The sequence below is a fragment of the Cryptomeria japonica genome, chromosome 1 (assembly GCF_030272615.1).
Source record: "Cryptomeria japonica chromosome 1, Sugi_1.0, whole genome shotgun sequence".
Classification (NCBI taxonomy): domain Eukaryota; kingdom Viridiplantae; phylum Streptophyta; class Pinopsida; order Cupressales; family Cupressaceae; genus Cryptomeria; species Cryptomeria japonica.
The window spans coordinates 40,954,999-40,977,053 of NC_081405.1; positions in this window are offsets into that span (position 1 = coordinate 40,954,999).

Here is a 22,055-nt window from a genome sequence, read left to right on the forward strand (position 1 = left end):
AGTGGTACTCCCTGTTCATCACAAAGTACTACGTGTTTTGCACTCCCTGTTCATCACAAAGTGCTACTCATGTTTTAGTACTCCCTATTCATCACAAAGTACTATGTCTTGGTACTCCTTGTTCATCACAAAGTGTCTCGATCTATCTTATCCTAGGGCCTCTGCTTGAGTGTATCCTCTTGAGTAGTTTCCTAATTGGCAACGTATGTTCTATCATAGAATTGTCAATCCTAGCCCTATCAACTATCATGGTCTTCCCTAGAGGACCTTCTTGAGTGTATCCTCTCAGCAACTTATCCAATCCACAATGTATGTTCATCACAGAACTATCAATTTTTCCTAGAAGACATAAATGTACATTTTTGACACAAATGTGCCTTCATATCATAAACGCGCTTACATACTGCACAAACGCACCTCCTCTGCACAGACGCGCCTGAAATACATAGATGTGCCTATGCTTTGCATAGACGTGCTTGCTCTGCATAGACGTGCCCACATTGCACAAACGTGCCTGCACAATGCAGACGCACTCGCATTTTGCATAGACACTTTTTTCGGCACAGACGTGCCTAGCCAACCTAGACGTGCCTGGCACCAACGCAGATGCACCTCGACATTTTTTGACATTACCTAAAAGTGCATTTATTGCCCTACCTAGCATACATTTATGACAACATTTATTGCAATGAAGTACAAAGAGGTTTTGTGGTACTTACCAGCTCTCCTGCGTTGGCTAGCCTCTGAAATCGGTGAACGTGATCGAAACTATGCACCAATGCCATCGCTGCTGATTGTTGCTGCTCTATTCTCTCTCTACACTCTGATCTCTTGGATGTGTGGATGACAATGAGGATTTTTTCCCCTCGTGGTCTATCTTATCGACTGCCCTAGCCCTAGCCCTAGCTCGAGTCAATCTTCGTTATCCCATGACTCTGTCACTCTATCCGGTTAGTCCATTCTAGCCTTTCTTTTTTATCGAGAGATTGTCTGTGATCTTTCCAAACATTTTCATCCAATCTCTTGAGGGGGCATATCATTCTCATCTTGGGGCAACTTTGTATCAGTTCATATTATCTTCTTTGAAACAACGTGACAAGTTGCATTGTCTCAAAGAGGGGCAAAATGTAGACACCTAAAATTGTCATGTCTAATTAAATAAATATCTTTATTTATTTAATTATTTTAGCCTAATTCTTCTATTAATTAAATAAATCTTTATTTATTTAATTAATTCATTTATCCTCTTCTAGCCTTATTTCTCATTTAAATAAATACATTTATTTATTTAAATTACCCTTTTCCTAAATTAAATAAATAACTTATTTATTTAATTGATCCCACTTCCTCTATTAATTAAATAAATCTTTATTTATTTAATTAATTCATTATCCTTTTCTACCCATGACACATGTCATTCATCTCTTAATTCATACACTACCTACCCCTTTCATTACTTTATTATTTTCCTTACCTACCCTCTAATCATAGCCGACCTCTTTTACACCTCTCAATCTTATCCTTCCATTTCTTATAGTGTCTTCTATATAAGGAGATGCTTCCTTCATTATCAAACCCTACTTACAACTCGACTACACTACGCTTTTGAACTTTCATATGCGATCCTACTTGCAAGCACACTTCCATTCTTTGTTGAGCTCTTGTGCACATATAAAATCTGAGAGCAAATAAATCAAGCAAGATCAATGGAGATAGGAAGAATGGAGATTCAAACCCTATTGGACATGTGATGGTATAATCTTTGTGATTTCATTTGATTGGCATTGTCTTAGGTAATCTTCATATGTTATGGTGGATCTTTGTTGTTGTTAGGCTAGGGTTTTGTGGTTGAATCCATTTGGTCTTTCAATATTGTTGTTATCCATTTTCACCATAAACAGGTCTAATCAAGTTTGTATATTTGTTGTTATTGGGAAATAGGTCTAGGTTATGGACCGACAAGCGTTATCTATTCCAAATCAACATGACATGTTATGGAGATATTTATTGATTGGTTATTATTGTAAATGCATTAAACTAACATGATGCATCACAAATTGATTCATTTGTATTTGATTTAATTGTAATATTTTTAGTGAGCTGACCTACACATTTGGTCTTAAGTTTTGGTATATATGTAAGATGTCATTTGTGAGATTATGAGGAAGGTGTAAAAGGGAATGTAATAAGGTATATGTGAATATAAGCAGAGCTATACACATAGACATCATTTGAAGATTCAAGGATGGTATGGAGAAGACAATCAGATCTTAACCGGTACTGAATCCAGCATATGAAGATGTTATTTTGAGTAGTACATTATCATTGGATTTAACCATCCAGTTATAGTCAGTGTGACTCCCATTTTGTGATTAAGTAGTGAGCTCTAGGTAGTTGGCCTTTCTGCATGTGCAGACCCCATTTGTACACACATACTATCTGCAGTAATATCATCTGATTGTGGGTAAGGTTTCCCACCATGATTTTTCCCCTTACAGGGTTTCCACGTACAAATATATGTGTTATGTGTTGTGGATGTTATTTGTCTTGCTGTTTCATGCATTAAACTTTACTGATACTGTTATTAATTGTTAAACCGTCTACCGACATTAAGTTTGGTTTACCAATATTATGCATTAAGTTTGGTTAAGTTATATTTGGGTTGAAATTAATAGACAACTGATTCACCCCCCCTCCTCTCAATTGCCTCGAGGTCCTAAAAACTTGAAGCAGAAAGAATCTAGTATGATGGAGTATACTGAAGCATTCTACAAGTTGAATATCCGATTCGAACATGTCGATGATGAGATTGCACAAGTTGCAAGATATTTGAATGGATTATAGATGTCTATACAAGATGAACTTAGTTTGACCAAGTTGCAGAGTATCGAAGAAGCTTACCAATATACCTTGAAAGCAAAAGAGAAGGTAGACAAAAGATATGAGTAGAGACATCAAGGTAGGGGTGGAAGGTTTTTCAGAGGAAGATTTCAAGGAGGAAGAGGAACCTGTATAGATAAAAACAAGGACAAGGAAGTAAGCAAAGATGGTAGTTCATACCATAACTATGATAGAAATTTATACTAGAGAAGAGAACCTGATGGTTACCACAATGAAGGTTTTGGAAAAGATGACAGTGTTAGGATAACCGTTGGACAACTGAGAGGGGGGGTGAATCAGTTGTCAATAGATTATGAAAATTTAAGCACACAAAAACTTTTACCGGAATGCATAAACCAAATATCAAAATAGTAGATATAACAATTAAGCACAAACATAAATCATAGAACAATTACCAACCATCCACAACACATAACACCGAGATTTTTACGTGGAAAACCCGATAAAGGGAAAAACCATGGTGGGAAGCCTACCATAGTTAGATAATACTTCTGCACTAAGTATGTGATTACAATAAGAGGGTCATGCACATGCAGGAAGGTCAATAGCCTAGAGTGCATTTCTCATCACAAAGGAGCTTCAATGAATACAAAAGAAATCTAGACTACAATCTAGAAAGATGAATGAACTGCAAGAATAACATCTCCTATTCCTGAGTACAGTTCTGGTTAAGATCAATACCGGAGGTCTTAAACCTCTTACACAAACCCAATTCGATCACCTATGATCGACCAAAACCTTTACATATGATTACAACCTTATTCACACATAGATAACCACATAACCCACGATCTACAAAGAGATCTTACATCATATTTATACCAACCCGAGACCTAAATAATTAGATCAACCACCTAAAAGATAAAACAATAAATCCATTACATAAATCAGTCCATAACCTAATAGAATAGAACCAGACCTAAAATAGGTCGCCATAAGCCAAATGAAACACCACCGATCAACTGGAACACGAACACGATAACCTTCTAGAAGCCCCACCAACACCACTTATCGGATTCATCAAAAGATCTTCAACAAAGCTCTATCGGTAAAACCCTTATCAGTAACCAAAAGGCTTACTAGAATAAATGATAGATTCTAGATCACCAAATCCCAAACCAACTAAATGAGATACACATCAGGAACACATGAATAACCAATACAAACCAATTCCAACAACCAAAACATATCGGAGAAGATCTCCAAATCAACATCATAAACCAACCACTCTACCGGAACCTGATAGACAAAAAAATAGTTAGTGTTGACATTAAAGACAAACATGAATACAACACATAATCAATTCCTCCAAATTGCCAACAATCTCCCCCTTTGTCATTGATGGCAACACTAGATGTGAAAAACATCCAAGTGCCAAGAAATGCCAAACAAGTCTCCCCCAATGGAAGACATCCAACAATCTTCCCAAGATGATATGACAATGAAGTTCTGAACCAACAAACCAAACTCCCCCTGTGAATGATGTCCATGTTAAGCTCTATTTTTTACATAAATATCTCTCCCCCTTTGACATCAATGCCAAAAATATGATATAAACATCAAATAAAAATCATAAATCCTCTTAACTACACAGGTGACTACTCCCCCTGAGTAGTAGCACCATCACATCAATCCAGAATGAATGATAGCTCTGATAAATGCATATCAGATTGATGCCAACCAAAATCACTCAAGTCTCTATCGAAGAGGCAGAGACCCCCAATCTATCTCTGAAGTACTCAAATGATCCTTAGGAAAAGGTTTGGTGAAGATATCTGCAATCTGCTCTTTAGTTTTCACATAAACCATTCAGACTTCATTTGCTTCCACCTTCTCCTTCAAAAAATTATACTTGATAGAAATGTGCTTTGTCTTATAATGAAATACTAGATTCTTTGATATGTCAATAGCAATAGAGTTATTACAGTGAATAACTACCGGTTCATTACAATCTACCCTTATATCCTTCAACATTTTCTTGATCCATAAAACTTTTGTACAGTTAGTAGCAACAACAACATACTCAGCTTCAACAGTAGATAAAGAAGTACATGATTGTTTCTTGTTGATCCATGAAACAAGTTTCTTTCCAAGAAAGAAAGCTCCACCGGATGTGCTCTTCTGGTCATCAACATCTCCAGCCCAGTCTACATCTGTATATGCACCTAGTGTAAAGTCATCATTTTTAGGATACCACAAACCATACTCAGTTGTTCCTTGCAAATACCCAAAATTCCTTTTCACCACACTCTCGTGACTCTCTCTAGGATCACTCTGATATCTTGATACAATAGAATTTGCATTCATTATATCCGATCTAGTCTGAGTCAAATATAACAAACCTCCAATCGTAGATTTATACCTTGTAGGATTTACTGGAGCTGATGCATCTTTCTTTGTCAATTTATCACTTGTACCATAGGAGTACCAACCGGTTTAGAATTTTCCATAACAAATTTCTTCAACAACTCTCTAGCATACTTAGTTATCTAGATGAAAATACCTTTATCAGTATGATTACCAGTTGCAATCTCTAATCCAAATCTATTGATGATTTTGCATTTTCCATCCTTGAATTGTAATTAAAATCCCTTATCCACCAATTGTCCTACACTCAAAAGATTATGCCTTAAACCTTCAACATAATAAACATTATCATTGTTATGCTTACCATCCAATGATATAGGTCCTCTTCCTCTAATCATACATGCTTTGTCATATCCAAATCTAACCAGACCACCATCAAATTCTTGCAAAGATATAAACTTCCTTTTATCTCTAGTCATATGATGTGAACATCCACTGTCTATCACCCATTCATCCTTGTCTTCAACTTTAGCAGTAAGGGCCTTCTCCTCATTTTCAATGATAGGTTCTAGAGCATGTTCCTTGATAGCCAAAAATATCCATTCCTTTCCATTGTCAGATCCACTAGCTGAATCTTGTGTCGGTTCATCATCAGAGTCAGTCACACCTTCCTCATCTGCATAGTAACATGATTTGTCTTTGTTCCTCCTGCACTTATGCTTGTTCTGATAATCATGGTTAGGCCTAAAAGATCTTCTAGATTTCTCCTCAAATCTTGAATTCCTCTTAGGACATATAGATGCAAAATGACCTATCTTATTACATGCAAAATGTTTAAAAGGTGATTTTCCTTCATACTTACTTCCTACCGAACCTTTAGGTATTCTTCTAGAAAATAGGGCTTCAAGTTGCTCAAACTCTTCATCTTCTTTCTTGATTTCCTCTAGTTCCTTTGCATATAAAGCTTTCCAATCATTTTTTTCTGCATGAAAAGAAGATTTGGTCTTTGCAACTCCTTGAGGACCAAATGTTGAACACAGAGTACCAGTGAGAGGGGCTGAATCTATGGTTCCTAACCTTTTAGAACTTTTAAATAAACTTCAAAATATTAGTTATTCACTTAAACACTAATCAATCATATCGGTAGAACAAGAAAGAAATCCAAAGAGATCATTCACACAAATGTAACTCACAACATGAGATTTAAGAGGAAAACCCAATGTGGGAAAAACCTCAGTGAGAAAAGCTGCTGGAGACTACTGCTCCAATCTAGCCTCACAGGTAAAATACTGACTTACAAAGATTTAGGGCACCAACCCAAGGAGTACCAACCCCTGCACCAAGCTAAAACTTGGCGATGTATATTGAAATACTATTTGAATACAATTAAGGCTTCTTATTGCAAATAAATTCTGCAACTCTTTGATCAAATAACTCACTGCTGATTGACAATCTTTTCTCCTCCATTGAATCTCACACCGTCGGTTGCGATATTACTGTCTCTGATTCTCGGCCTCTATTATCTTTCTCTCCCTCTCTCACATAGTGTCTCAACACACTGTGTCACACTTGGATGCTACCTGCTCTGCCACACCTTGCTAGTTAGGCTCAAATACAAGACTATAGTTATGCTGGTAGAATCCTCTCACCGGTATGCTTGCTCACACACATTGCAACTTTCTTAGAATTTTTTTCTAAGGCTAGAAATTCTTCTTCTTGATAACTCTCTTTTTTCTATTCTTCTTCTCCATAGCATCCCCGCACTCTGTCTTGAGCTATCCCCTCTTATCCCATGTTTTCCCGCTAGAAAGCAATTCAAACTTTAGAGCAATTAAGGTTTCCTCTTCATGATATCCTATCCAACCTATCTTGGATCGATCACCTATCCTTCAAGGATGCATCTGTACATAGTTTCCATTATCCAATGCATATTTGTTGAAAATAGCAATCTTTGAACAAGATCTTCTCCCTTGAAATCGGTCGACACATAAAGTGCTTCAGTAGTTTCCTTTTTGAGGTCTTCCTGAATCAAATTTCCTTTGCAGTGATCCAGGTGCCAACTACTCCTTGATCTTCCTCTGTCATTCTTTCTTCCTCGAGCCGCAACAGTCAGTTACAATCCCGTGATTTGTGGTTGTTTCATTTATATCGACAGATAGTTTCACCAACCGTGTCGATGATGGTTTTATCAACATCTTCCTATTTGCCACCTAGGCTCCACATGGCATCACCATGGTCAAACACTCTACTCACCGACACACAGTCGGTTCAATCTTAAACATTCAACAAACTCATATCGGTACACACCTTTACCGGTAAGACCTTCTTCTTCTACTAACTAGTAGTGCACACTATACCGGTAACACATCTTCACCTCCAGTGGTTTGAGACAACATTAACATTTTGCCTCTTCATCATAAATAGGCAGCTATCCTTTAGACCATTTTATGCCTTACCGGTAAGCCTTCATTGTGTTTGTACACACTCATGTGAATATCCATCATGCCAGTTGACATCAATGACAACTTAATGCCAAATGCCAACAATCTCCCCCTTTGGCATTGATGTCAACTTCTCACAAGACACTCTATATCGGTACATTTCTCCCCCTTTGACACAATGACAAAGGGTACTATACACTCCCCCTTTGATCCATACCAAGCTCCCCCTTTGACCGCTATCAAATCCCCCTGAACCACATAAATCCTTCCTATATAGATGACACAACTCCCAAATTGTGTAGGAGGTACTCAAAAGTGCTTACCAGTAATGGTTTGGTGAAAATGTCTACTACTTGTTCACCAGTAGGAACATAATCCATCCTCACCTCCTGTCCTTCAACCTTCTCTCTGAGAAAGTGATACTTGATAGCAATGTGCTTTGTTCTGGAATGCATGACTAGATTCTTTTCTATGTTGATTGCACTCAAATTGTCACACTAGATGATAATAGGATCAATGATGTCTACTTGTATGTCTTTGAGAATCTACTTCATCAAAAACACCTAAGAGCAGTATGTAGTAGCAGCAATGTATTCAACTTCAATAGTAGATAAAGAGACTGAGTCCTACTTCTTGCTATACCATGAGACCGACCGGTCGCCTAGAATGAATGCACCACCACTTGTGCTCTTTCGATCATCAATGCAACCTGACCAATCAGCATTAGTGTATGCTTCCAAGATAAAATCTCCTTGTTTAGGATACCACAAACCATAGCTGAGCGTCCCTTGTAGGTACCTAAAAATTCTGCTAACAACATTCATATGTGACTGCTTTGGTGTAGCTTGGAATCTGACCACCATGCATACTGCGTGAACTATATCTGGTCTTGAAGCAGTTAGATACAATAGATTGCCTATCATGGATCTATACAGAGTCTGATCCACCATTGGTGATTCATCATTCTTGCTCAATTTGTTGTCGGTCACCATGGGGGTACTTACCGGTTTACAATATTCCAAATTGAATTTCTTCAACATATCCTTTGCATACTTGATTTGTGAGATAAAGATTCCTTTATCTTGCTATAATATCTGCAAACCAAGGAAGTAAGTCAATTCATCAAGCATTGACATCTCAAATTCTGACTGCGTCTGATCAACAAATTCTTTGCAGAGGGTGTCCTTGTTGCCTCCAAATATAATGTCATCCACATACACAACCACAATGATCATGTGGTTCCCATCTTTCTTTATGTACAAGTTTCTATCAACACTTCCCTCTTTGAATCCCTGCTCCTTTAGGTACAGATCTAATCTTGAATACGATTCTCTAGTAGCTTTCTTTAGACCATACAAAGCCTTCTTCAACCTACACATGAATGTCTCATCATCATGAAGCAGAAACCCTTCCAGTTGCTCCATGTACACTTCTTCTTCCAAATTTTCATTTAGGAAAGCAGATTTTACATCCATTTGGTATACTTTATAACCTTTGTAGGTAGAGAAGGATAGAAACATTCTAATTGCTTCTAATCTAGCTACCGGTGCAATTGTTTGTTCAACATCAATTCCCTCTACTTGAGAGTATCCTTTGCACACTAGTCTAGATTTATGCCTAAAAATCTTACCTTCTTCATTCATCTTATTCCTGTAGACCCATTTTGTGCCAATGATGTTCTTTTCTTCTGGTCTAGGGACTAATTCCCAAGTCTTGTTCTTCTCAATTTGTTGTATTTCTTCTTCCATGGCATCCATCCATTCTTGTCTTTTGCTAGCCTCATTGAATGTTTTGGGTTCAACTTCAGTCATGAGGCATAGGTTGACTTGTGCATCATTTTGGGCAAGTCTTCTTCTAGTCTGCACACCATCACTCTTATTTCCCAGAATTTTCTCTTCTGGGTGGTTCAACTGTACATACCGGTTGGGGGCCTTCTTGGATGCTACCTCTGATTCAGTATCTGACTGAACTTCATTATCTTCATCACCAGAGTCATCATACTGGTTCATCTATGGTTGACATCCTTTGTGCATATCTTCATCAACTTTTACATGCACACTCTCAATGACTCTTCTTAGTATTTTATTATAGCATTTGTATACCTTGCTGTTATATGAGTAACCAAGGAAGATTCCTTCATCACTCCTGGAGTCAAAACTTCCTAGACCATCCATATCTTTCTTGATAAAGCACTTGCTTCCAAATACTTTGAAGTATTTGACTGATGGCTTCCGATCATACCACAACTCATAAGGTGTCATCCTGTTGTTTGTTCTTAATTGAACCTGGTTCAAAGTATATAAAGTAGTATGAACAACTTCTTTCCAATATGTGTCTGGTAGACTGGCCTCATTTAACATGGTTTTGGCCATCTCCTTGACTCTCTTGTTCTTCCTTTCTACCACACCATTTTGCTATGATGTCCTAGGAGCAGAGTATTGCCTTCTAATTCCTTGTTTTTCATAATAATTTTCAAATTCATTTGAAGATTATTCTCCACCCCTGTGTGATCTTAGGCATTTTAACCTGTAACCACTTTCCTTTTCTACCATCTTTCAAAAGATCTTGAATCTTTCAAATGCTTGTGATTTATCTTGCAAAAAGGTGACCCATGTCATTCTTGAGTAGGCATCAATGAAGAGCATAAATTATCTTTCACTGGCAAGTGCTCTTGTTTGAGTTAGACCACACAAGTCTGTTTGCATGATTTCAAGTGGTCTTGAGGTGTTCTGCTCTTTTGTCCTAAAGCTCGCTTTAGTTTGCTTTCCTTGTACACATTCATCACAAAATGTGTTTACCGATTTGATGATGGGTGGAATATTCCTCACACACCCATTTTTTCTTACTGTAACTAGGTTATCAAAATTTATGTGGCCTAATCTTCGGTGTCACAACCAGATTTTATCTACTTGTCCTAACATACATTGGGACTCGACATTCCTTCAGATTATAAACATTTCCATCTGTTCGCTTTCCTTCTGCCATAACTTTACCAGTACTGTCTTTCTTTATCTGGCAACCGGTTGAGTCAAAGGTGAGTTTGTAACCTTTGTCACACATCTGACTCACACTCAGTAGATTGTGCTTTAGGCCTTCCACATAATATACATCATGCGCCTTCAGTTTTCCATCAATGCATAGAGTTTCTTTTCCCTTTATTTTGATGGAAGAATTGTCTTTAAACCTTACTGATCAACCATTCCAGTCTTCAAGTTTAATGAATTTCTTTTTGTGACCAGTCATATGGTTTGAGCAACCAGTATCCACCACCCATATATTTTTCCTTTCAACATGTAAGGCAGACTGTACTATGAGACTTGATTCTACCTTTTCCTTTTCTTTCTCAACCCAAATTGGTTTGGTCTCCTTCTTCTTGTCAGCTCCTATATTGATCTTGGGTTCAGTTATGGGCTCTTGATCCCGATTTGTCTTCTTCTACTTGATCTTTCAGTTTTTACATAACTTTTCTATGTGTCCAAACTCTTGATAGTTATAGCATTTTACATTTTTATTTAAGGGGACGTCCTTAAAATTATTGTGGGGTACCGGTTTATTCTTCCTACAATCAAAACTCTTATGACCATATCCATTGCACTGATAGCAGACAACATTCATATCTCATAGTGCATTAAATGGATTTCTACTTTCACAACTCATAGAGGGCTTATTGATTAATATACAATCAGTTATTCTATGCCCAAATTTGTTACATTGGTAACAATAACCATGAAAGTTTGAAACATACTAGTTAGGTTGTCTTGTTCCTGAATGGAACTGCCTCATTGGGGATCTTCCCTTCATGTTGTTGAGTCTGGTGAATCCTTCATGGTTAATTCTTTCATTTCTCCTTGGGTCTGCATGTTGGTACACGAAGTGTGACCTCCGGTTCATTGTTGTATACCAATTTGAGTGGTTATTTCCAACATCATCAGCATATATCTTTTTGCCGGTATCCTTGCCTATAGTGAATGTCTTCTTTTCTTCACTTTTAATTGAAGAAGTGAACATTATTTCTTTGTCAGATTTATCTTTGTGGGTTGAACTTTTACCTTTTTCAAAGCCTAAGCCACCGGTGTCTTTGGATTTCTTTTGTTTTCTCAACATCTTGTCTAAGGCCTCAGTGTTGCCTTCATACTTGCTCCTTATTTTTATTTCTTCCTTACTTTCTTCAAGCTCCTTTCTGAGCTTTACTATTTTTGCTTCCAACTCTTGATATTCCTTTTCCTTCTTTTGTCAGATCAAAAGTTGTAGCTTCACATATCCTCTTACTTTCTTCTAGCTGCAATTTCAAGTCAGATATAATTTGACTGGACTCATCTAGGGATTGCTTCAAGAGATCTTGTTCATCTACTGCAACATGCTTAACTATCTTGAGTTCTCTTCTTGTTTTACTCAATTCTTCAAGAGCACTGATAATTTTTCTCTCCAAATCCACTTCAGCTTCAATCTCCTCCTCTTCCTCATCTTCATCAACTGGTCTATCAAGTGCCATGAAGAGATTGAGTTTTCTGTCGTTCTCATGGTAATCATCTTCTAATGCTTTTTCTTCATTTGTTGTGTCATCCTCAATAGTATATAGGTTTTTCTAGTTATGATAGCCTCCCCTTCCTTGCTGATAGTCATTCCTTTCTCTGTCTTTGCTGACAGATCTTCTGAACTCTCTTAACTCATCTCCACCAGTTTCTTTGTAAGGACAATTTGCAGGAAAGTGTCCTACCTTCCCACAGTTGAAACATTTAAGTGGTAGCTTTCCTTTGTACCAGTCGGATCCTCTTTTGAGCTTCCTGAAAAAAATTTCTACTTCTTCATCAGAGTCTTCACTGGATTCGTTATCAGTAGCAGCTTCTTTGCCCTTTTTGGTGATGTTGAATGCTGCTTCTTTCGTTGAGGAAGTATCACCAGTTGTTCTCATCTCATAGGCTGTCAGCAAACCAAATAACTCGTCTATTGAAAAAGTCTTCAAATCCTTGGCTTCTTCTATGGTAGACACCTTAGTATCATATTTGGGTGTGAGAGATCTAAGTACCTTCTTGACAAGGATCTCATTTGAAATCTCTTCTCCAAGTCCTCTAATAGTATTCACGGTTTCATCAAATCTATGAAGATAGTCCGTAATCTTTTCATCATCTTTCATTTTGATGCTTTCAAGTTGGCCCCTTAGTGCTTGCAACTTGGCTTCTTTGACTTTTGCATCTCCTTCAAACAACCTCTACAATTTGTCCCAAGTCTCCTTTGCTGAAACATAGTGCATGACTTTGAGAAATTCATTATTAGACAATCCACTCAAGATAGAATGTTTGGCCGTTGCATTATTCTCATACTCCCTTTTTGCATTCGGATCAGTGGGAGGAGCATTAGGAACAACATACCCATTCTTGACCAACATCCATACATCAAAACTAAGGGAGGAAATATAGGTCTCCATTCTTTTGCTCCAGAAGGCATAGTTGGACCCATCAAACATGGGGGATTTTAAGGAAACAGACTCATTTCTTTCCATTGTGTTCAAAGTCCAAAATCTACCCAAGGTTTAAAGATAACTGGGAACCTAGGCTCTGATACCAATTGTTGAACACAGAGTACCACTGAGAGGGGGGTGAATCAGTGGTTCCTAACCTTTTTGAACTTCTAAATAAACTTTAGAATATCAGTTATTCACTTAAACACTAATCAATCATACCAGTAGAACAAGAAATAAAGCCAAAGAGGTCATTCACACAAATGTAACTCACAACACTAGATTTACAAGGAAAACCCAATGTGGGAAAAACCTCGGTGAGAAAAGGTGCTGGAGACTACTGCTCCAATCCAACCTCACAGGTAAAATACTAACTTACAAAGATTTAGGGCACCAACCCAAGGACCACCAACCCCTGCACCAAGCTTCAACTTGGTGATGTATATTGAAATACTATTTGAATACAATTAAGGCTTCTTATTGCAAATGAATTTTTCAACTCTTTGATCAAATAACTCACTCTCAGTTGACAGTCTTTTCTCCTCCATTGAATCTCATGTTGTTAGTTGTGAGATTACTATCTCTGATTCTCAGCCTCTGTTATCTTTCTCTCCCTCTCTCACATAGTCTCTCAGCACACTGTGTCACACTTGGATGTTGTCTTCTCTACTACACCTTGTCGGTTAGGCTCAAATAATAGACTATAGTTATGTTGGTAGAATCCTCTCACCGATATGCTTGCTCACACACACTGCAAATTTCTTAGAAAATATTTTTAAGGCTAGCAATTCTTCTTCTTGCTAACTCTTTCTTTTCTCTTCTTCTTCTCTGCAGCATCCCCACACTTTGTCTTGAGCTCTCCTCTCTTATCTCATGATTTTCTGCCAGAAAGCATTTCAAACTTCAAAGTAGTTAGGGTTTCCTCTTCTCGATACAATCTTCATGAGATCCAATCCAACCTATCTTGGATCTATCACCTATCCTTCAAGGATGCATCTGTACACGGTTTCCATTATCCAACACATATTTGCTAAAAATAGCAATCTTCAAACGAGATCTTCTGTCTTGAAATCAGTCGACACATAAAGTGCTTCAGTAGTTTCCTTTTCAAGGTCTTCCTGAATCAGATTTCCTTTACATTGATCCAGGCACCAACTACTCCCTGATCTTCCTATGTCATTATTTCTTCCTCAAGCCACAATAGTCAGTTACAATCCCATAATTTTTGGTTGTTTCATTTATATCGACAGACAGTTTCACCAACGGTGTTGATGATGGTTTTATCAACCTCTGCCTATTTGTCACCTTGGCTCCACATGGCATCACCATGGTCAAACACTCTGCTCACCGACACATATTCGGTTCAATCTTGAACATTCAACAAACTCATACCGGTACACACCTTTACCAATAAGACCTTCTTTTTCGGCTAACCGATACTGCACACTACACCGGTAACACATCTTCACCTCTAGTGGTATGAGACAACATTAACATTCTGCCTCTTCATCATAAACAGGCAGCTATCCGTTAGACTGGTAAGACTTCATTTTGTTTGCACACACTCATGTGAATACCCATCATGCCAGTTGACATCAATGAAAACTTAATGCCAAAATGCCAACACTAAATTCTTCAGGCTCAAAGGTAGATAACTCTCCAACCAAAGTATCCTTGTTGATAGAGGTGTTAGACATTGTTCTCAGCTCATTAATTGCAGTTGCCTTCATCTTGTAAGTTGGTGGCAAAGGTCTCAATACTTTATAAACAATCTCATCTTCACTCAGAGATCCACCACAACATTGAATTCCCATAACAATTTCATTACCTCTTTCCATAAAAACAATAATATTTTCATGTTCTTCCATTTTTAGGTTCTCATACCTCACCCAATAAACATCAAGTTTAGCAATTTTAATAGTAGGGTCACCTTCATTTAGAGTCTCCAACTTATCCCATATAGCCTTTGCAGATGATTGGTCAGTTAATCCCATTATTTTTTGATCAGAAAGTGCACTCAAGAGGGCTTCTCTAGCTCTACAGTCATTTTCAATGCTCTTGTCCAAGTCTATCGGAGGAGGATTGCCAGATGTCAAATTATAAGGGGTATAACCTTTTTCAGTGATCTCCCAAATCTCTTTCCCAATGTAAAGCGGAAAATCGCGATCGAACCCTAGTTGCTCTCCCCTCTTCCAACTCCAAGGAGAGAGAAGGGAGATTCACTAGGGTTGATGGTTTTCACTTAGGGGAGAGACTTTACATTCAAAAGAGGGGTTGAAACCCACAAGATCTAATCCCACACAATGCAAGATTGGATGCTAAATGTGTTTCAAGGGTTAAGAAAACAAGGCTGCCCTCTTTTGTAAAGAATGTTGATAGAAGAATTAAGCTAGGAATGCATAGAAAGTGATAAAGATTCGCTTATAAACTGAGATAGGGATATGATATGAAGCTGCGGACCTGGAATTAGTAGTAAAATGTCGAGACGGCACTGTCCTGCAAATTTGAGCAAAAGTTGTCGGGACGATGGCGCCCGGCGTGCACACGGTCCTCTGAAAAATCCGCGAAACGAAGGGGGATCTGTTTATCTCTGCACAAGGATTCCAGATCTTCAATTTCAGCCGCGTACCTGCAACCTACACACAGAAAAGCGAAGACGATTGGGGGGTTAGGGATTAGGGGTTTGCCTTTAGGTCAAACCCAGGTTTTGGAATTAACCAAGAAATGAGAAATGTTGTAAATGTAATGTAAAACAAGTACTAATACCTTGTTGTAAGGATGTTTGTATCCTTATGTGCGAAGGTATAGATGTTGTTGTTTGTTGTATGTTGTATGTTGTAGCATGTAATGTGTTGTAAGTGATCTCCTCTTCAATGGTTGAATCCTTGTCTTGAATGCAACACTTAGCCTTGAATAGAGACTTAGAATGATCAATTGCTTGAAGGAATGCTTGAATGCTTGAATGCTTGAGTATAGTTTCCACGCTTTTTCCATCATATCGAATGAAAGAGGAAAATGTAGTTTATATACTTGTCAATTAGGGCTAATAGACTGATTTTACCGACCTTAGGCCGACCAGGAAAGATAATTTTCCAATTTGCAAACATAAAGACCCGAAGTCCAAAAGAGACCGGGCCCAAAATAGGACCCAGGGACCAGGGCGCTGGGCGCCCTGGTCCTGAAGGACCAGGGTGCTGGGCGCTCTGGTCCCACCTCCCGGGACAGCAGGGTGCAAAGGAGGTTCAGGCCAGGGTGCAAGAAAATGCAGTTTTCAGTGTCATAATCAAGTTTCGGGGTCTCCATTCAGGTTGCGTGTTGCGTCGCCATCGTGAAGACCGAAATGCGGTCAAAATTGCAAGTGTTGCCTTTTTAGGACGCTACATTTAGCCCCCACTTTAGCCGGAGTATAAGTGTACGCTCATACTTCTGGTAAAGTACAAGGAAACAACATTGAAAAACTTTCACCACGTCAAGGAGGCAAGATACACCAAGCCCCCAGTGGAATAAGGATCTTGCGACTTCGATTGACAAGGTAAAAGGGAAGATCACGAGGGAGAACCATGACTATCAGTAGCAAGGTCCCCTCACTATGAGTCATGCAAGAAAGATATCAAAAATTTTCAAGGCAAAGCTAAATTTGTCAAGAAATTTTCAAGTATCTTGAAAAGTTATGAATGGGATGTATGCCCCCCTACATTAAAGCGAAAGAACACGCCTCACCGGGGGTGATTGCTTTAAGGTAGTGATACATATAAGAAAATGAAAAAGGAAAGGAGCACGTTATCACAAGGATTTAGCCCCCAAGTGTGAGATAAGCCCAAGGATAATAGACACAAAACACAAAGCACAAGGTGACTTCGCTTTCCTCGGGGTCAGTATGTTGTATGATTATTCATGTATATCATATGTATGTATGCATAATTGTTCTTCATTCCCCAATCAAGGAAGGTCACCTAGAAGAAGGGAGCACATGTGTCTTTTGAGTCAACATGAGAGAGATCGAGAGATCTCAATGTTTTGCATCGTCCTCAAGTAGACAACACTAAGGACAACAAATAGAAGAATGAGAATAACACATAGAGAAAGTAACAAAAGAGAGGGGGAGAGAATCTGCTATTCTAATGAAACTAGTCTAGCACGTCATCTACCCCCCGATCTTGCTGATCAATGTTTCGGGAAGGCAGGGAACACGCTAGAGGAGGAACATCCAACACAGCAGATGGAGCTATCACAAGATCCAAACAAGGGCTATGTTCATACCCCAAGCCACGGTGTTCTTGTCTAGGAGCTAGGATAAGTGCTTTAGAAAATTCGTTAGATAAATGGTTATCAACATCAACAAGTTCATATTCACTATCAGAATGAACAGGAGAAGTATCATGAATAACATTTTCATCTATATCGTCATCAAGATTTATAAAAATAGGATCTTTAACTCGCACAGGATCAAGACCATCATGCATCTTATGTTTAGGAGATTTCGGCTCAATCGTCGGCTCAGGAGAAAATGGAATAATGCTTGTTGAAGGTGTTTTTGGAGATTGCAAAGTTTGAAAAGCAGCTGCCTGAGCTCTAAGACGACACTTTCGTCGGCGTTCACATGCCAAACGATTTCGTCTAGTCTTAGTAGGAAGTTGAGAAGATTGAGGAGGAGGAATGTTCTCATCCTTATCACTTGGGTGTTTAGGTTGTGGTCTCTTAGGCTGAACAATAGGAGAAGAGGAAGGTCTCTTCTCTCCATAAGAGGAAGGAGGAGGAACTGCTCCATATAAGGGAGGAATATTTGGTTTAGGAAGGAGACCAAGTCCATCATGACGAGGAGGGATAGGTCTACTTTTAGGAAGTTTATTAATCATAGGCATAGTCACATCCATAGGGATGGGTTGGGAATCTTCTTGAGGAAAGACATTAGTTTTATCTTTCAAAGGAAGGACTTCCTTCTCAAGAATGATAGGCATGTCAAGTTTGGGTGTTCTAGGTTCACTTAGAGATAGGATCATATCTTTTTTCCACTTTTGATAAGATTTGAAAAGATGATCACTTCGCAGAGGAAGAGATTGGAATTGTTTAGGCCAAAAGTAATCAAGAGGAATGCTAGAAGTTCTTTCAGTTGGTTTAAAGAGACTATGATTGACAGTAACAACTTCACCATTATGGGGAAATTTCAAACACTTGTGAATAGGAGAAGCAATAGCTTTCATGGAAGATAGCCAAGGATAGCAAAGCTTCACACGAAATTGTTCGAAAGATGGAATAATAGCAAAGTCCACATCAAGGGATTTGTTACGGACCTCAATAGGTAATGTAATAGAACCAATTGCAGCAAAAGAAAATGCATCAAATAGTTTCACAACCACATCTGTTTTGTCAAAGATAACTTGATTCAATTGCAAAGTAAACAAAAATTCTTCAGTAATGACATTAACCATACAAGAAGGATCAATAAGCACTCCACGGAAAGGTGTGTTCTTGACTTTTGCAACTATATATAAAGGACCATCAGGTGCCCTAATAGTTTCACTGGAATCAAATGTGATGGAAGGTTCTTTAGGGTTTTCTTGCTGCTCTACAAAGTTAATCACATTCGGAGTCATGGACACAAGATCATCAGGTGAGACAGAGGAATCAGTAGTATCAATCACATTAGAGGTATGAGAAGGTAATGGATCAGTGAAAATTTGAAGATTTTGGTTAGGAGGAGCTACAGATGTATTGCCTTTATCATTCACTCCAGAAACAGAGATAGTATTATTATCAATCAAATCTTGAATTTTCCCCTTTAAAGCAAAACATTTTTCAGTATTATGCCCAGGTTGACGATGAAATTGACAAAAAGATTTGTTATCAAAATAAGGTGAAGTAATCTTTGCAGGATCAATTTGCCTTATAGGAGGAAGAGTAAGCACATTTTGTTCCAATAACTTATTCATAATACTATGCAATGATTCATTCAAAGGAGTAAACTTTCTTTCTCTCTTGAAAAACTTAGAAATAGGAGACACACCTGACGCTGCATTCACATTGTTGTTGATGATGTGTTCATTGAATTTAATGGACTCTCTGTTTAGTTTAAACTTCCCAAATGGTTGTTGACTACTATCACCCTTATCACTCAGAGCCATAGGATGTGATTGTTCCATTTGACTCACAGTCAGTTGATAATTGTGAAGAGTTGCGCACAACTGTTGGAAAGAAGTAAACTCAGAAAACAGGAGTTTTTCTCTAATGTCTTTTTGTAAATTAGAAATAAAGATTCTTTGAATATCATTGTCAGGCACTGGAAAGGAAATTTGAGCATACAAATGCTTATATCTACCAATGAAATCAGTCACTTTTTCTTTAACACCTTGTTTGCAATGCATTAAATCAATCAAAGTAACTTTAGGACTTATATTGTTTTGAAATTGTTGAATGAAAGCATTTGCAAGTTGTTCGAAAGAAGTAATAGAATAGGAAGGCAACAAGCAATACCATTGTAGGGCTTTGTCTCTTAATGTTCTAGTAAACAATTTTGCAAGCAACCTTTGGTCATAAGCAAAATCAGTACATATTGTTTGAAAGGTCTTAACATGTGTTAGAGGATCACCCTTACCATTATAAAGCTCCAAATGTGGAATTTCAACATGTTTAGGGGGGATAGCTCGAACAATGTCAAGAGAGAGTGGGCTCGCAACATCAAATGTGGGCACACTAAACTTAGATTGATTCATAGAGGCAATTTGTTGCTGTAAAGAAGAGACAGTTTGTGCAAGATTGTTAATGGTCGCTTCAGTCGAAGAGTTCATATTAGACGTGTTAGATTGTGATGGAGGTGTTATGTTATTGAAAGAAGGTAGAGAGTAAGGTGGTGGGACACTATGATAGTTAGTCATAGGAGATGATTGGACAAGAGGAACACTACAAGGAGGAATGGAAAACGAATTGCCCCCTTGTGTCATGTTCATTTGTGGTGATATAATAGGAACACTCATTGAAGGAATGAATGAAGAAGTTGGATTGAATGAAGGAAGAGGGTTAATTGAAGAAGAGGGATTGCCCCCATGACTAGTGATCATAGGAGGAATATCTTGTATTGTGGTAGTCATTATGTTTGATGTAAAAGTAGGTATACTAGCAATAGGAGTCGTCAAAGGAATAGAATGATTAACTTGAGTAGGAGGTTGTGTATAACCTAAGGTTTCGGCACAACTTTTCATAGGCATCACATTCGAATCCACAATGTGTGCAATACCACGCAAAATATCAATTCCATTCTTATCACTTTGAAGCATACATTTTAGACCCTCAATTAAAGGAAGAGCTTGACTATCAGGGTATTCTTGAGACATCCATTGTCGAAAATCGTCAAATTGATTATCCAATTTTGAAAGTTGTTCTACAGAAACCTCGTGGAGAGCTTCTTCATCATTAAGAGGATTAGAGGAATTACCCATGTCCTCATTAAAAAGACCATTCAAATTAGGTTCCATCTCCTCAGTAATTAAACCTTGGAAAGACTTAATTCTAAGGCTTCATCTAACGGGAATGGTGTAAGTAGGGCTTATTGTTGTAAAACTCATGCACTAAAGAGAGAGAGAAGATTTTCAATTTTAGAGGTAGAAAATTTCAGTAAAACCAGCCAATCTTCCAGATTTAAGCTGTTAAATACAATCAGGACAATCTCCCGAAATTTCGGAAAAAATGTCCGGGACCATGGCGCTCGGAGTGCACACAGTCCTCGCAACTTTTTTCGAAATTTGCAGGGATGAAAGTTATGATGATTTTACAGCTAACCTGAAAAAATTGAGTGATTTTACGATCCGTAGATAGGCCAAATTAAAGTTGCAATCTCAAAATTGAACCCTACCAAGATTGTCGAAAAATGCAAAATTTGAATTTTGAAAAAGAGAGGGAAACTGAAATTTTGAATTTTATGATTTTAGAGGGAATACCAAAAGCAATGCAAGTTTTGAAATTTGAAAATTGACTCAATTTCACGCAAAATTCAATTTTGAAAGCGGGAATCAAAGTTGTTGTAATTAAGCACTTAATTTCAAAAGTCACAAATTGCAAGAATTTGAATAAAGTACTGAAATTTTGAATGAATGCTAACACACTTTTCAGATTTATGATAGTAAGAACACAATTTTGACACAAAATTTCAATTTCAACAATTTTTGAATGTTTAGAAGCCTTAAACCAAGCAATCACAAGACCAACTTTGACTGTAATTTTGAAGGTGTTAAAATTGATAAAATCAGCCAAAATTCTGGATTTTAGCAGGAAAATACAGTAAGATCTCACTCCCGAAATTTCAGAAAAAATGTCGGGGACGATGGCGCTCGGAGTGCACACGGTCCTCGCAACTTTTTTCCAAATTTTCAGGGATGAAAGATATTGTGATTTTATTGCGGAATCCAAAGTTACAGCCGATTTGGAAGTGTTTTGATTAGTGAAATTGTCGGACAAAGGTTGAATCAAGAGGGTTTCAAAAATTAGGGTTTTGACACTTAACCACTTAATTTTCAAAATTAAAGCACAAATATGAATTGATAATTTGTAATAGAAGGGCAGATCTGAAACAAGCATTAACAATTAAACATTTCACAAGTTTAATTACTTAAAAAGAAAATTTAGGGTTTTTATGCAATTAACCTCTAAAATTTTGCAAAAGATCAAACATGGAAATGTAATCAAGGAATCCAATTTTCAGATCTAATTATGAATAATCAGAAAGGATGTTCACGTCGGGTTCACCAAAATGTAAAGCGGAAAATCGCGATCGAACCCTAGTTTCTCTCCCCTCTTCCAACTCCAAGGAGAGAGAAGGGAGATTCACTAGGGTTGATGGTTTTCACTTAGGGGAGAGACTTTACATTCAAAAGAGGGGTTGAAACCCACAAGATCTAATCCCACACAATGCAAGATTGGATGCTAAATGTGTTTCAAGGGTTAAGAAAGCAAGGCTA